Source organism: Sus scrofa, chromosome 4 (assembly GCF_000003025.6).
Source record: "Sus scrofa isolate TJ Tabasco breed Duroc chromosome 4, Sscrofa11.1, whole genome shotgun sequence".
Taxonomy (NCBI): Eukaryota; Metazoa; Chordata; class Mammalia; order Artiodactyla; family Suidae; genus Sus; species Sus scrofa.
In genome coordinates this window covers 124,367,762-124,382,536 of record NC_010446.5, presented here as the reverse complement: position 1 = coordinate 124,382,536, position 14,775 = coordinate 124,367,762, and the positions used below count along the sequence as shown (strand labels likewise).

At 44.5% G+C, this 14,775-nt stretch overlaps 1 protein-coding gene across 8 annotated transcripts in view; it reads right to left on the bottom strand.

Annotated features, from left to right (window-relative positions):
- EVI5 (ecotropic viral integration site 5) overlaps positions 1 to 14,759 on the bottom strand; it is a 232,808-nt gene extending 218,049 nt beyond the window's left edge. For all 8 annotated transcript variants that reach the window (XM_021090208.1, XM_021090210.1, XM_021090214.1 and 5 more), the window contains exon 1: positions 14,634 to 14,759. The gene's annotated coding sequence lies outside the window, so the exon portion shown is untranslated. The remainder of the gene's footprint in view (positions 1 to 14,633) is intronic.

The following is a 14,775-nucleotide window of genomic DNA, read 5'->3' as shown; positions in this document are numbered from 1 at the left end:
ACGGGAACCGAGCCGCGTCTGCAACCTACACCACAGCTCACGGCAACGCCGGATTGTTAACCCACTGAGCAAGGGCAGGGACCGAACCCGCAACCTCATGGTTCCTAGTCGGATTCGTTAACCACTGCGCCGCGACGGGAACTCCTGTATTTACATTTCAATAAAAGCTTTCCTTAAATGGCTAGATTTCAGATTTCTGATCATGGACCATTAGCGCACAGCCGAGGAGTCACGTGGTAGCTGTGAAGCCTTCAGGTTTCGGAGGTTCTGAATAATCCCGCATCATCTTTCGCCTGCCTTGTTTAGGTCTCGCCCCATTCAGGAGAAAGGCCTTTGTGTCACGGACACTGACACTTTCCCCGTCTCCATTTCAAGAGATAAACCTGAAAACCAAGAGGATTATGAAACATCAGCAGAGAAACTGAGTTTGTATGTATTTCCATCAATATTTCCATCAATACTGCTAATGAGAATGAGCATCGAATATTGAATTCTCACCGTAACTCTGGGAGGTAGGTACTATCATTATTGCCACTTCCCAGATAAAGAATGTGGGGCTCAGAGAGGTATTACCTGGTGGAGCCTTGTTGAAACCTAGAAGCTGCTCGCCCTAAAACCCAGGCTTTGGCAGGCACAGCTTAACCTTCAGCCCAGAGAAACAAGGTAGGAGAATGGAGCATGAAAGCAACATAAATCAGTTATAGGGCGAGTCATCAGAGTTGATGACTTGGGTAAATCAAAATTCCAGGCTTAAGTTCCGGTTTCTAACAGTCAACCACTTAAATAGGAGATATTTCTGTGAAATTTTAGGGATGGAAGAAGGAGTTTTAAAAGGCAGTGGATTCTTTAAGGTAATACAAAAAAAAAAAGCCAATTCTTAACACAGGGGCCTACATTTCCAAATTCGGTAGTTAGCTCTCTTCTTAACATGAACTGTCAGGTCTGACTCTCTAAGCCAGGCGGTGCTCTACCTTCCACAAAAAAATTCTCTTTGAAGATCATTTCAGATCCAGCTGGAAAACCCCCTTCCCCCTCAGAGGGGTCAGTACCGCCTTTCTTGAGATCTGTAAAAATCCAGTGTCCCAGTCAAGGTTTCTGTTAATTCTTTGTGGCTTCTGATTCCGTGGCCATCTCTGCCTTTGGCTCATACTTTAGGGCTTGCTGTTTTCGTTCCTCTTTCTGTAATGCCTTCCCAGAACTCAGCCCTTGGGGTGTTTCCACAAGAAATTCACTTCCACCCACATGTTGTGAATTTCAGTAGACCTGGCTGAAGGTAGGTGGGATCACGGAGCGAGGTCAGTTCATAGAAAGCCAAGGCCATGTCTTCACTCTCCTGTTTCCTGGGCCTTCCCTCTCATCTGCCCTACTCCCTTCCGGAAGCAAAGCGAATTCTTCACCTGGCTTTCTACATAGCAACGTAGCAAGCCTGACGCTTGACCATGACCTTGAGGTCTCTCCCTTCCCACCAGCACCGGCACCATATCCAAGTATTTTCTCCAGCAAATACTGGGCTCTCCTTGGGAGGAATTCCGGTAGGAAAAAAGAAGTATCTGTTCTACGAGAGGGAAAAAAATTTACTTTGTTCCAGGGAAAAGGACTTATTTTATTTTACAATTCATTAACAAATGTGTCAAGTAAGGGTAACAGCAAGACTTAAAAAGTCTTCTAGAAAGTCACGTTAATTTTATACTTTTGGCAGATGAAAAAGTATTCTTGTATGTGTGGTTTTAAAGCAAAGAGCCTTTTAGACTAATTTGGTTTTGTTTTTCGTTTTTTTGGTCTGGGCCTTTATGTCAGCTGTGATTGAGATGCCACTGTGTTTTAATGATTAGTTCCATGATTAAATGGCCAAAGTACACATAGTAACTAAAGGCGAAGAAGCTAAACTACACCTACTGTACCCCTACCACTGCTGAGCAGAAGCTTTTACTCCGTAAACAATGCAGCCATACCGGTTGTGTGAGGCTGGAAGCAGGGCAAAGTTCAGAGCCACTCAAGGACACCCACTCAGAAAACTGCAGACAGGACTGTGGTCATCAAGCTGAAGGTTGTGGGTCACTGCTGATAAAGACTTGGGGACGGCCTTAGGATTCCTGCAGAGCAGGGGCCTGGGACCGGCAGTTTTCTAGCTGGGAAGGTAGGATGAGAGAATGGTCTTGAAAATGCATTTACCTACCACTTCATAGAAACTGAGACAACACCAAGTGTCTGTATCACTGACTGCAGCGTAGATGGTGCAGACACTAAAGCCCATTCTCCAGCTTGGACACTGGGGCCCGCAACGGTCTGGAGTCCTTCTGTTTGTTGGTTTTTTGAAGCCATCCCAGAATTGCGTCAGATTCTTAAGGTCCTCAAAATATACAAAGTCATTACTACTGATAGAACCTCAGATATTCTTGAAAAGACATCCCATTCTGAGCTAGTCTTTATCTCAACCAAAGCCTGGCAGCAGGTATTAATGGGTTAAAGAGAAAGGGTAAAAATTAGGCAACAGTGGGCCTAGGCAATACAATCAATTCCATGCTAAAGGCAGAGTATTATGAAAGATTGTGTATTATACAAGATTGAAATGCCAAGGACAGTTGTGGCACACATATAGGTTGTCTCATATTTATTTATGTATTATTTTTATTTTTGGCCTTGCCTGTGGGGTGCAAAAATCTCTGGGGACAGAGATCCAACCCGCACCACAGCAGTGACAACACCAGCTCCTCAACCCACTGAGCGACCAGGGAACTCCTGTCTCCTATTTAAGGGCCAAACACAGAAGTGCACTTGAATATAAACTATATAATGTGGAGTTCATATTGTGGCTCAGAGGTTACTGAACCTGATGGGCATCCAGGAGGACATGGGTTTGATCCTCGGCTTGCTCGGTGGGTTAAGGATCCGGTGTTGCCATGAGCTGTGGTATAGGTTGCAGACGCAGCTCAGATCCCATATTGCTGTGGCTATGGTGTAAGTCAGCGGCTCCAGCTCCAATTCTACCCCTAGCCTGGGAACCTCCATATGCCACGGGTGTGGCCCTAAAAAGACAAAAGACAAAAGCAAAACAAGACCAGATGGCCAACAAGCACATGAAAAAAATGCTCAACATCCCTGATTATTAGAGAAATGCAAATCAAAACTACCATGAGATACCACCTCACACCAGTCCGAATGGCCATCATTAATAAGTCCACAAATAACAAATGCTGGAGAGGGTATGGAGAAAAGGGAACCCTCCTGCACTGTTGGTAGGAATATAAATTGGTACAATCACTATGGAAAACGTATGGAGGTAACTTAGAAACTATACATAGAACTACCATATGACCCAGCAACTCCACACTTGGGCATATACCCGGACAAAACTTTCCTTGAAAAAAGACACACACACGCATGTTCATTGCAGCACTATTCACAATAGCCAAGACATGGAAACAACCTAAATGTCCATTGACAGACGATTGGATTAAGACGTGGTATGTATACACAATGGAATATCACTCAGCTATAAAAAAACAAACTAATGCCATTTGCAGTAACATGGATGGAACTAGAGACTCTCATATTGAGTGAAGTAAGTCAGAAAGAAAAAACAAATACCATATGATTTCACTTATTCTGGAATCTAATAATGGCACAAATGAACCTTTCCACAGAAAACAAAATCATGGACGTGGAGAACAGACTTGTGGTTGCCAAGAGGGAGGGGGACGGAGAGGAGGGCCTGGGAATTGGGGGTTAATAGATGCAAACTATAGCTTTTGGAATGCAGAAGCAATGGGATCCTGCTGTATAGCCCTGGGAACTATGTCTGTTCACTTGTGATGAAGCCTGACAATGTGAGGAAAAAAATGTATACATGTATGTCTGACTGGGTCACCTTGCTGTGCAGCAGAAAATTGACAGAACACTGTAAATCAGCTATAATGGAAAAAATAAAAATCACTATAAATGAAAAAAAAAAAAGAAACCAAAAAAAACCTATATAATGTCCATGAAGGCCTGAGCTTACTCCTGTTTGTTTGTTTGTTTGTTTTTTCCTGTGAAGTCATTTACTGACACCTACTGACTCTGTCATTAACCACCTTCTCTTCCTGAGGCATTCCTCCCCAACCCCCTACCCCACGAGACACACACAGACACATGCACACACGCACATACACATGCGCAGGCTTATGTGTGCACGAGGCACAAGCACACACGTGCACACACAGTCTTACACTGCCCTGCTCCGGCCCCAGCATTACTGGAACAGAGGAACCTTGAGGAGCCCCAGCCCTTTACCCGCGTCCTTTTCCTGCGCCCCAGACTTTGGACAGTAGTCAGCAGCCGCTCCCTGAGCACTTGAACAGAGAGGAGTAGGTCATTTGTTCATCTCCCCATTTGCCTTTTTACTCCTGAAATACAGCTGTATTTCCTGGTAGTTTTCTGATTGCAATCCTCCTTCTGGGGCACAGAGGCACTGCAAGCAATACCAAACTACCCGTAAACGTATACATATCAAAAAATATGCAGTTCCCGTTGTGGCTCAGGGGAAACAAATCTGACTCGTATCCAGGAGGACGCAGGTTCGATCCCTGGCCTTGCTCAGTGGGTTAAGGATCCAGCATGGCGGTGAGCTGTGGTGTAGGCTGGTGGCTACAGCTCCGATTTGACCCCTAGCCTGGGAACCTCCATATGCCACAGGTGTGGCCCTGAAAAGACAAAACAACAACAACAACAACAACAAACCTTATGTAAAATTAAAAGGTGAACTATCAGATCTATCCAACTCCACAAAAGAAAAAATATTGAAAAAGAAGTTGGTTAAGAGAACCTCCATATGCCGCAGGAACGGCCCTAGAAAAGGCAAAGACCAAAAGAAAAAAAAAAAAGAGCATTTGGGATGTGTGATCAGAATACATTTATTGACTTTTTATCAGTATTTTAAATTTTATTTAATACAATTTTTTTTAGGGCTGCACCTGTGGTATGTGGAAGTTCCCAGACCAGGGATCAAATTGGAGCTGCAGCTGCAGGCCTACACTGCAGCCACAGCAACACCAGATCTGAGCCACATCTGCAAACTACACCATAGCTTGCAGCAACACCAGATCCTTCACCTGCTGAGGGAGGCCAGGGATCAAACCTGCATCCAATACCATGTCAGGTTCTTAACCAGCTGTGTCGAAAAAGGAACTCCCGATATAATTTTTTAATAGTGGAGGAAAGAAAAGAGCTATAATTCAGTTCTGTTTGAAGTCTATTTTATTTTATTTTGGGGCTGTGCCTGTGGCATATGGAAGTTCCCAGGCCAGGGATCCAACCTGTGCCATTGCTTTGACAATGCCAGGTCCTGAAGCTGCTGTGCCACAGGGAATTCCTCAAGTCCCTTTAAAGAGAGGGTGATTGAAGCGGGAAAAGAGCCACAGAGGCAGTGCCAGAGGTGAAGTCCAGAAAGAAACTGATTTTTTTCCTGAGGTGGTGTAAGCATAATTTTTTAACATGAGCCCAAGAAAAGTACAGTTATTACGTCACACAGTTCCATAGACACCAGTATATTTGTCTTTATAATGATTTTACTTTTTCTCAAAGATTAGCTTAATTAGCATAGAAGATTGTGGTTTTTTTATGTCAATACACTGTATTAATAAGCAATTTATTTCTTTAAAAATTTTTTTTATTGGAGGAGTTCTCATTATGGCTTGGTGGGTTAAGAACCCAACTAGTGTCCATGGTGATGTGGGTTCAATACTGGCCTTGCTCAGTGGGTTAAGGACCCACCACAATCTGTGGCATAGGTCGCAGATGAGGTTTGGATCCTGCATTGCTGTGGCTATGGTGTAGGTCAGTGGCTGCAACTCTGATTCCACCCCTAGCCTGGGAAATTCCATATGCCATGGGTAGGGCCCTAAAAAAACAATAAGTAAACCAAAATGAAACATTGTATTGGAGTATAGTTAACAATGTTGCATTAGTTTCAGGTGTTCAGCAAAGTGAATCAGCTTTAAACTTGTATACACACACACACACACACACACACCTCCATTCTTTTTCAGATTCTTTTCCATATAGATTATTAAAGACTATTGAGTAGAGTTCTCTGTGCTATACAGTAGATCCTTTTTAGTTATCTATTTTATATATAGTAGTACGTATATATCCCAAATTTCTAATTTATTCCTTCTCCCCATGTTTTCCCTTTGGTAACCATAAGTTTGATTCTAAGATCTGCGAGTCTTTCTGTTTTGTAAATAAATTCATTTGTATCATTTTTATTGGGTCCCACATATAAGTGATATATATGATATTTGTCTTTCTCTGTATGACTTACTTCACTTAGTATGATAATCTCTCAGTGCATCCACATTGCTGCAATTGGCATTATTTCATTCTTTAAAATTTTTTTTTTACTTTTTATTCAAGTATAATTTATTTACAATGTGATCTCATTCTTTTTTATGGCCGAGTAGTATTCCACTGTATATATGCACCACATCTTCTTTATCCATTCATCTGCTGATGGACATTTAGGTTGCTTCCATGTCTTGGCTACTGTAAAGAGTGCTGCAATGAACACTGTGGTGCATGTATCTTTTTGAACTATGGTTTTCTCCAGATATATGCCCAGGAGTGGGATTGCTGGATCATATGGTAGTTCTATATTTAGTACTTTAAGGATTTTTAAAAGATGTCTACAACAATCTCTCCCATCTACATGTGCTTCTAGAACCTTGCCACTCCTCTATGGGCCTTTGTGACTGCCTTGGCCAGTGGGATACTGTAGAAATCACACTATACCATGCGCTTCCACCTCATTCTCTTGGCACTGTTAGTCTAGAAACATGCTCACCATCCTGTGAAGAAGCCCAAAAAGTCACAGAGAGGCCTACATGGAGAAAAACCAAGCTCCTAGCCAACAACAGCAAGCCCCAAACTACCAGCCGTGCGAATGCGCTATTTTTTTTTTTTTTCAGCCACCCCCCACAGCACATGACCAGGCCAGGGACTGAATCTGAGCTGTAGCTGCTACCTACACCACATCTGTGGCAATGCTGGATTCTTAACCCACTGCACCGGGTCAGAGACAAGAAAGATCATGAACCCACTGTGCCACAGTGGGAACTCAGAATGGATCATCTTGTATGTGGACCCTTCTGGCCCCAGTTGAGCTGCTATAGGTGATGCCAAATGGAGCAGAGATAAGCCATCCAAATTGAGGCCTGTGCAAATTACAGATTCATCGCAAAAAGAAAAAAAGTGTTATTATTTCAATCCTCTATGTTTTGAGGTGGTGTGGGATGATTAGAATAAATGATCAGGAGTTCCCATCGTGGCACAGTGGTTAACGAATCCGACTAGGAACCATGAGGTTGTGGGTTCGGTCCCTGCCCTTGCTCAGTGGGTTAACGATCCGGCGTTGCCGTGAGCTGTGGTGTAGGTTGCAGACGCGGCTTGGATCCCGTGTTGCTGTGGCTCTGGCGTAGGCCGGTGGCTACAGCTCCGATTCAACCCCTAGCCTGGGAACCCAAGAAATAGCGGCCCAAGAAATAGCAACAGCAACAACAACAACAAAAGACAAAAAAAAAAAAAAAAAAAAAAAAAAAGAATAAATGATCAGAGATTGTAGTGTCCCTATCATGATATTCTCATTTCATTTATCATTCAATTTATTTTATACCAAGCTGTGTTTTTGTGCTGGTGATACAGCAGTGATTGTTACGGATAATGCTCCTCCTTTCATTAAGGGAGTACTTGTAGCAGGGAGAGCAGACAGACCATTAAAAATTAACAAATAAATTGATCATTGATAGATGGTAATAAATGCTTTGGAGAAAAAGCAGGATATGGGGAGCTGAGAGCAATGGAGCGCTCTATTCTAGGAGGAGTGGTTATGGTTCCTGCTGTGGCTCAGCGGGTTAAGAACCTGACTAATATCCATGAGGATGTGGGTTCTATCCCTGGCCTTCTCAGCAGGTTAAGGATCCAGTGTTGCTGTGTAGTTTGCAGATGCAGCTCAGATCCCGTGTTGCCATAGGCCAGCAGCTGCAACTCCAATTCGGCCCTTCGCCTGGGAACTTCTGCATGCCGCAGGTGCGGCCCTAAAAAAAAAAAAAAAAAAAAATAGAGTGGTTAAGAAGGTCCCTTCTGAAAAGAAGACAACTGCATAGACTTGAAAGAAGTAAGGCAGCACATCCCATGAATACCTAGAGGGAATATTCCAAAGGGAATAGTTAGTGCAAAGCTCCCAGGCAGGAGTGGCTTCGAGGCCATAAGTTGGGTTAGGATGAGGACGGAATGGAATGAGAGATGAAGTCAGGGAAACAGGTCAGGGACAGACCACATAGGGCGTCAGAGGTTGTGCTGGGGACTCTGGCCGTTGGAGAGTTTTGAGAACAGACGTGACATGATCTGACGTGTGGAATTTCCTGGGCCAGAGAAGGAACCCATGCCATCGCAGTGACCACGCCAGATCCTTGGTCCGGCTGTGTGGAGAAGAAGCTGTAGGAGTGCAAGGTTCGTAACAGAGACAGCTGTTCAGAGGTTAATGCAATGATCCTGGTAACAGATCCTGGTACTTGGACCGGGGCATGAGAAGTGGTTGGGTGTGTCTGTGTGTGTTTTGTGTGTGTGTGTGCATGCGTGTACAGCCACCAGGATACAGATGTGCCCCTGAATAAAAGAGAGGTATCAAGGAGCTCCTGTATGGCTCAGCAGGTTAACGACCAGGCTTGTCACTGCAGTGGCTCAGGTCACTGTGGTGGTACAGGTTCAAGTCCTGGCCTGGGAACTTGTGCATGTCGTGGGTGTGGCCAAAGGGAAAAGAGAAAGAGAGGCATCGAGTACGACTCTAGGTTTTTGGAGTAATTTGCTGTACAGCACGTGTCCTGCCCTCATCCTGGTATTCATTCTCCTGATGGCTATGAGCCAAGGCCAAGTGCCATTCAAGACACTGTGCCTTGAAGCACAGACTCTCCGAGATGCTGACCCCACACAGAAATTCAGGAATGACTCAGAGCGTTATGATTCTCGCTTTCAGGTTGTCTGTAACAGATCTAATTATACCTCTTTTTTGTTTGCAGTATTTCTTGACGAAGGTGACCCAGGAAACAGGGGACTCCAGAAGTGGCTTTACTGTCATGTGCCAAGGGGAAAATCAGCTGCAATCACTTAGGTTGTTTCTCACAAAGAACTTGGTGGGCTTTCCTGAGTCTATCTGGGGTCCTCCCTCTATTTCTAAAGTGCCTGAAGCGGGAGGGAGACAGGCATCATTAGTGGGGAAGCTCAAAAGGATACATGGAGTTTGTCGCGAGTCATACATCTTAAGCCTTGAAGAACGAGCAAAATAAAACTGTGGTCACTTCTGAAGATTGCAGGAAAGACGAAGATGCACACTTTGAATTCCCAGGTAGCTTCCTTACCACCCAGCACACTCCTAGCCAGCTGCTGCTTTCTCCTTATTTCACACTCCCGTCAATCATGCGGCAATAACAGATTTTTCGGGTCAAGCAGAATAAACGATGCCTTCCCTTAAGACAGCACTGACCTCCAAAGTTCAGCAGTCCCTAGACGTTATAGCTTGTTCTTAACAACTTACTATAAACCTAGTCTCCAGGAAAACACCTAAATATTACTGAGTCATTTACATTTGTTGACTTTTGTGTATTAATTAAGCATCTAATAAAGTGGTGCTGGACTTCTCAGGTTTGTCCTGAGTGCCCTCTTTGCTCTTGAAGAACTTCTCTCGTATTTCTAATAATCTGGGCTTCATCTAGTGAACAAGCTGTGTCTCTAAATTCACACGGATTAAGATTTCGTAAGTCTTCATTTTCTGGAAGTTTATAACGCTTCAGGTTCAGCTTGATGACTTAAAAGGTAACATGCAGTTTATTATCTGCAATTTCATTTTTTTTTTTTTGTCTTTTTAGGGTTGCACCTGAGGCGTATGGAAGTTCCCAGACTAGGGGTCAGATTGGAGCTGCAGCCACCAGCCTACACCACAGCCTTGGCAACAAGGAATCCAAGCCACATCTGTGATTTACACCACAGCTCACAACAACGCTGAATCCTTAACCCACAGAGCAAGGCCAGGGATCAAACCTGTGTCCTCATGAATACTAGTCAGATTCGTGTCCGCTGAGCCACAACGGGAACTCCCGCTCACCTTTATTTTTAAACAACATTAATTGTAGTTCATCTAAGCCAAAGAATGTTTACACCTCGGTCAAACAAAAGTACATCGTGGAATATGCTCCAAAGTCAAATACACACATTTACGGATTTTTAAGAGTACAATGGCCTTCTTTTAGCATAAGTTTAAGGGAGGCTCAGATTCGAAAACCACACTGAGGATAATTCCCTGTGTTTCTCTGTGATTGGCTGTGGCATCGGTTACTTCATCTGTAAAATGGTGAAAATGCTGGAGCAGTTTTGAGATGAAATGAGATAATGTAATAAACACCCAGCACAGACTTGGGCACAGAGCGCGTTCTCATCGGATGTTGGCTATTTCTAATACGTTCGTAGAAATCCTGCTGCTCCCTTTCTATTCCCCATTCATATCCCCCCCACCCCACCCCAGCGGGAGGGGCCCTTGCCAGGCCCTTTGCCCTGGTCCTGTGCTTTATAAAGCCCTGCATGTGCCAACCACACGGAACAGGAATCTTACTAAGGAAGGCCTGGCCAGGCTGCCTCTGTCACTGAGGGCTTGGCATTCTGCTCTCACCAGAACCTCTCAGCATCTGCCTGTAATCAACACCTTCCTGGCCCCAGGGAGACGCTGTTCCACATTCTGGTCCTTGACACAAAAGGCAACTGTTTCTCAGTGTCATGAAGGTTTCAGGTTTGTGCTGCTGTTGACAAGTGAAATGGATGCTGCTTTAAAGAGCAGGAGGATTTGAGTAATGGAAATTTTTTTAGGAAAGACAAAAAAAAAAAGCAAACTAACTTGTCGATCTGAATCCTTTCTTTCTGAAAACTGAACCCCAAAGACTCTGGAATGATGAGCTTTTGCAAAGGAGCAGAGCCAAGGCTCCAACTTCGTGCTTATCTTTATGCACAGGTAGTCACTGTGTTAAAACAGACTGGATTTAGACAAGACGTGAGATGTGGTAGAAAGTAAAGTGAAATAGTAGAAGCTGCTCAAATTAGTCTTTGACGAAAAAGTGAATTTCAAACTTGTATTATCTAGTTTTTAAGGTGTAGTCTTGCTTTTTTTTTTTTTGTCTGTTTGCCTTTTCTTGGGCCGCTCCCTCGGCATATGGAGGTTCCCAGGCAAGGGGTCGAATTGGAGCTGTAGCCGATGGCCTACGCCACAGCCACAGCAACGCGGGATCCTTAACCCACTGAGCAAGGGCAGGGATCGTACCCGCAACCTCATGGCTCCCAGTTGGATTCGTTAACCACTGCGCCACAATGGGAACTCCTGCGTAGTCTTGCTTTTAAGAGTAGTATATGTGTTCAAAACCCAAACAGATCTAATTTTTAAAAAGATTAAAATTTTATACAAATCTTTTTCTAAACTGAATGACACTGCATGAAAAGTATTCAACGAATGTGTCATTCTAATATAAGGAATTAAAACAAGGAAACAAAAAAGCTTGCATGACTAAGAGTACGAAAACTCATGTTAATAAATCTAAAACTAATTTATTTTGTTTTGTTTTGTTTTGTTTTGTCTTTTTAGGGCCATACCCAAGGCACAGGGGTTGAATCAGCTGCAGCTGCCAGCCTGCACCACAGCCACAGCAATGCCAGATCCCTGACCCACTGAGGGAGGCCAGGGATCGAACCTGCATCCTCAAGGATCCTAGTTGGGTTCGTTACCACTGAGCCACAAAGAGAACTCCCTAAAACTAATTTCTATAGAGGTTATTTTCTTTTTTGGGACCCAAGCCACTGCAGTGACAATGCTGGATCCTTAACCCACTGTGACACAAGGGAGCTCCCTAGAGATGATTTTTCTGACACTGCAAGACATCTGAACAAATTTACAACATACTATTATTTTTGTTGTCCTTTACCCCATCTCTGAATTATTGCAAGAAGAGGAACAAAACCTAGGTGGGGGAGTTCCCGTCATGGCGCAGTGGTTAACGAATCCGACTAGCAACCATGAGGTTGCGGGTTCGGTCCCTGCCCTTGCTCAGTGGGTTAACGATCCGGCGTTGCCGTGAGCTGTGGTGTAGGTTGCAGACGCGGCTCGGATCCCACGTTGCTGTGGCTCTGGCGTAGGCCGGTGGCTACAGCTCCAATTAGACCCCTAGCCTGGGAACCTCCCATATGCGGCCCAAGAAATGGCAAAAAAAAAAAAAAAAAAAAAAAAGGTGGGTGTGGATGCTATTGTAACAGAGAGTGAAACCTGCAATGTGAATGACAGTGATTTAGATGATAATATCAAATATCTAGTAATCCTTTCTTTGAAACTATTGTATTCAACAATAATTTATCCTGTATGATACCATTATAGTGTTTGAGTGTGATATTTTAAAAAGTCACAGTTCAGGAGTTCCCACTGTGGCTCAGCGGGTTACAAACCTGACTAGTATTCATGAGGATGAGAGTTCAATCCCTGGCCTCACTCAACGGGTTCCCTAAGGATCTGTGGTGTAGGCTGCAGATGAGGTTCAAATCTGGCGTTGCTGTGGCTCTGGTGTAGGCTGGCAGCTGCAGCTCCGATTGGACCCCTAGCCTGGGAACCTCTATATACCGTGCGTGTGGACCTAAAAAAAAAAAAATGCTTTGTATTGATATCAAAAAAAGGAGATCCAACCATAAGATAGTGTTTTTTGTTTTTTTGTCTTTTCTAGGGCCGCTCCTATGGCATATAGAGATTCTCAGGCTAGGGGTCTAATCAGAGCTGTAGCCGCCGGTCTACACCACAGCCACAGCAACACAGGATCCAAGCCGTGTCTGCAACCTACACCACAGCTCACAGCAACATCGGATCCTTAACCCACTGAGCAAGGCCAGGGATCAAACCAGGGATCAGAGTTCCTAGTTGGATTTGTTAACCACTGAGCCATGACAGGAACTCCCATAAAATAGTTGACCTATTTGCAATCCTTCAGTGTATAACCATAAAGTCATGTAAAACAAAAACCAATTGCAAAGAAAAAATTTTGAGATAACTTAAGATGATTTATCATAATTACACTCCTATTCTTTCCTGCTAGATTAAATTCATACACACTCATAGTCCTGGAAGCAGGCTTAAATTATTGGAGGATGAGGGTACGGAGTTAAAATCCCTTCTAAGGATGGGAATAGTTTATTTTGGCTGCACCCACAGCATGCAGAAGTTCCCTGGCGAGGGAACAAACTTGTGCCACAACAGTGACACAAACCACAGCAGTGACAATGCCAAATCCTTAACCCACTGAGCCACAAGGGAACTCCTGGATGGGAATATTTTAAATTGCTGTGCTGGTAAGTAATTTGTCTTCTTTTCTTGGTGGAGTCAGTAAATTTCATTATTGGGAAAACAGAATTTGTTTTCTACTTTTCTGAGAATATTTGGCTTGAGGCCAAATATAAAATGCAGACTCCCAGTTCCCAAGCCCGCCAGTCTGATTTAGAAGAGCTGGTCGATTTCAAATATCTGCATTTTCCCCCCTTCCTTGCTTCCTTCCTTCCTCTCTTTTGATTTTTTTGCTTTTTTGGGGCCACATGTGTAGCATATGGAAGTTCCTAGCCTAGGAGCTGCAGCTGCCAGCCTACACCACAGTCGCAGCAACTCGGGATCTGAGTGGTGTCTGCAACCTACACCACAGCTCACCGCCACGCCGCATCCTTAACCCACTGAGTGAGGCCAGGGATCAACCTGCATCCTCATGGATACTAGTCACGTTCTTAACCTGCTGAGCTACAATGAGAACTCCTTTTTTTCTTTCTTCTTAGGGCCGTACCTGCAACAACTTGATGCCAACAGCAGCTTTTGGCAACTCGAGATCCTTAACCCACTGAGCAAGGCTAGGGATCAAACCCATACCCTCACTAGTAGGTTAAGAACAGTTCCTTTAACTCACTGAGCTACAACAGGAACTCCTCAAATATTTGTATTTTAACTAGTACCTAAATGATTCCCATGCAATAGCCGGAAGATCAACTTTGAAATACTGTTGGGTGAGGGAACACTGTCTCTTGCTTTTTGTTTGGAGGGTTGGTTTGTTCTCTTCAGTCTCTGCGTGGTATTCCTATTCCGGCAAAAGACTCATTATCCAGTTGTAATTAGTTTTAAGAGAGTGAAGAAAAAGACTTGGAAAAACGCTATGTCGGCTAGAAGAGAGTGACGGAGGGAAGGAGAAGGATGAGGCGGTCAGGGATCAGGGAAGATGATGGAGGGGGCGGCGGCAGGCAGAGAGGTTTTCGTTTTTACCATTTATCAAACCCCGAGCACCTACTGCCAGCACTGTGCCAGGTGCTGGAGATTCAAAGGTGACCTTGACAGCAGCACCCACCTTCAGGGAGTCTAGAGCAGCCTGAGGCAGGTGCGAGGGTGCGGTGGGAAGGCCAAAGAGGGGCCCCAACCCAGTGTTGGAGCCGTAAGGCGAGGCTTCGTGGGGCGCACCTGTACGCTCTGGACCCCGAGGAGACTTCGGGGCGGGGGGGCGGCAAAAGGAGCAAATTCATTCTATTTAATTTTTAAACTTGTCTTTCTTGCTTACCAAAGTAATGCGTGTTTGGTGTGAAACTTCTCGGCATAGGAAAGTGTAAGCCTCCCTGCTGCTGCTCACCGCCCCTGCCGGTCTGGAGCTTTCGGACCCGGGACTTTGAGGACTGGTTCCCGGAAGGCGAAGGCCCGCATCG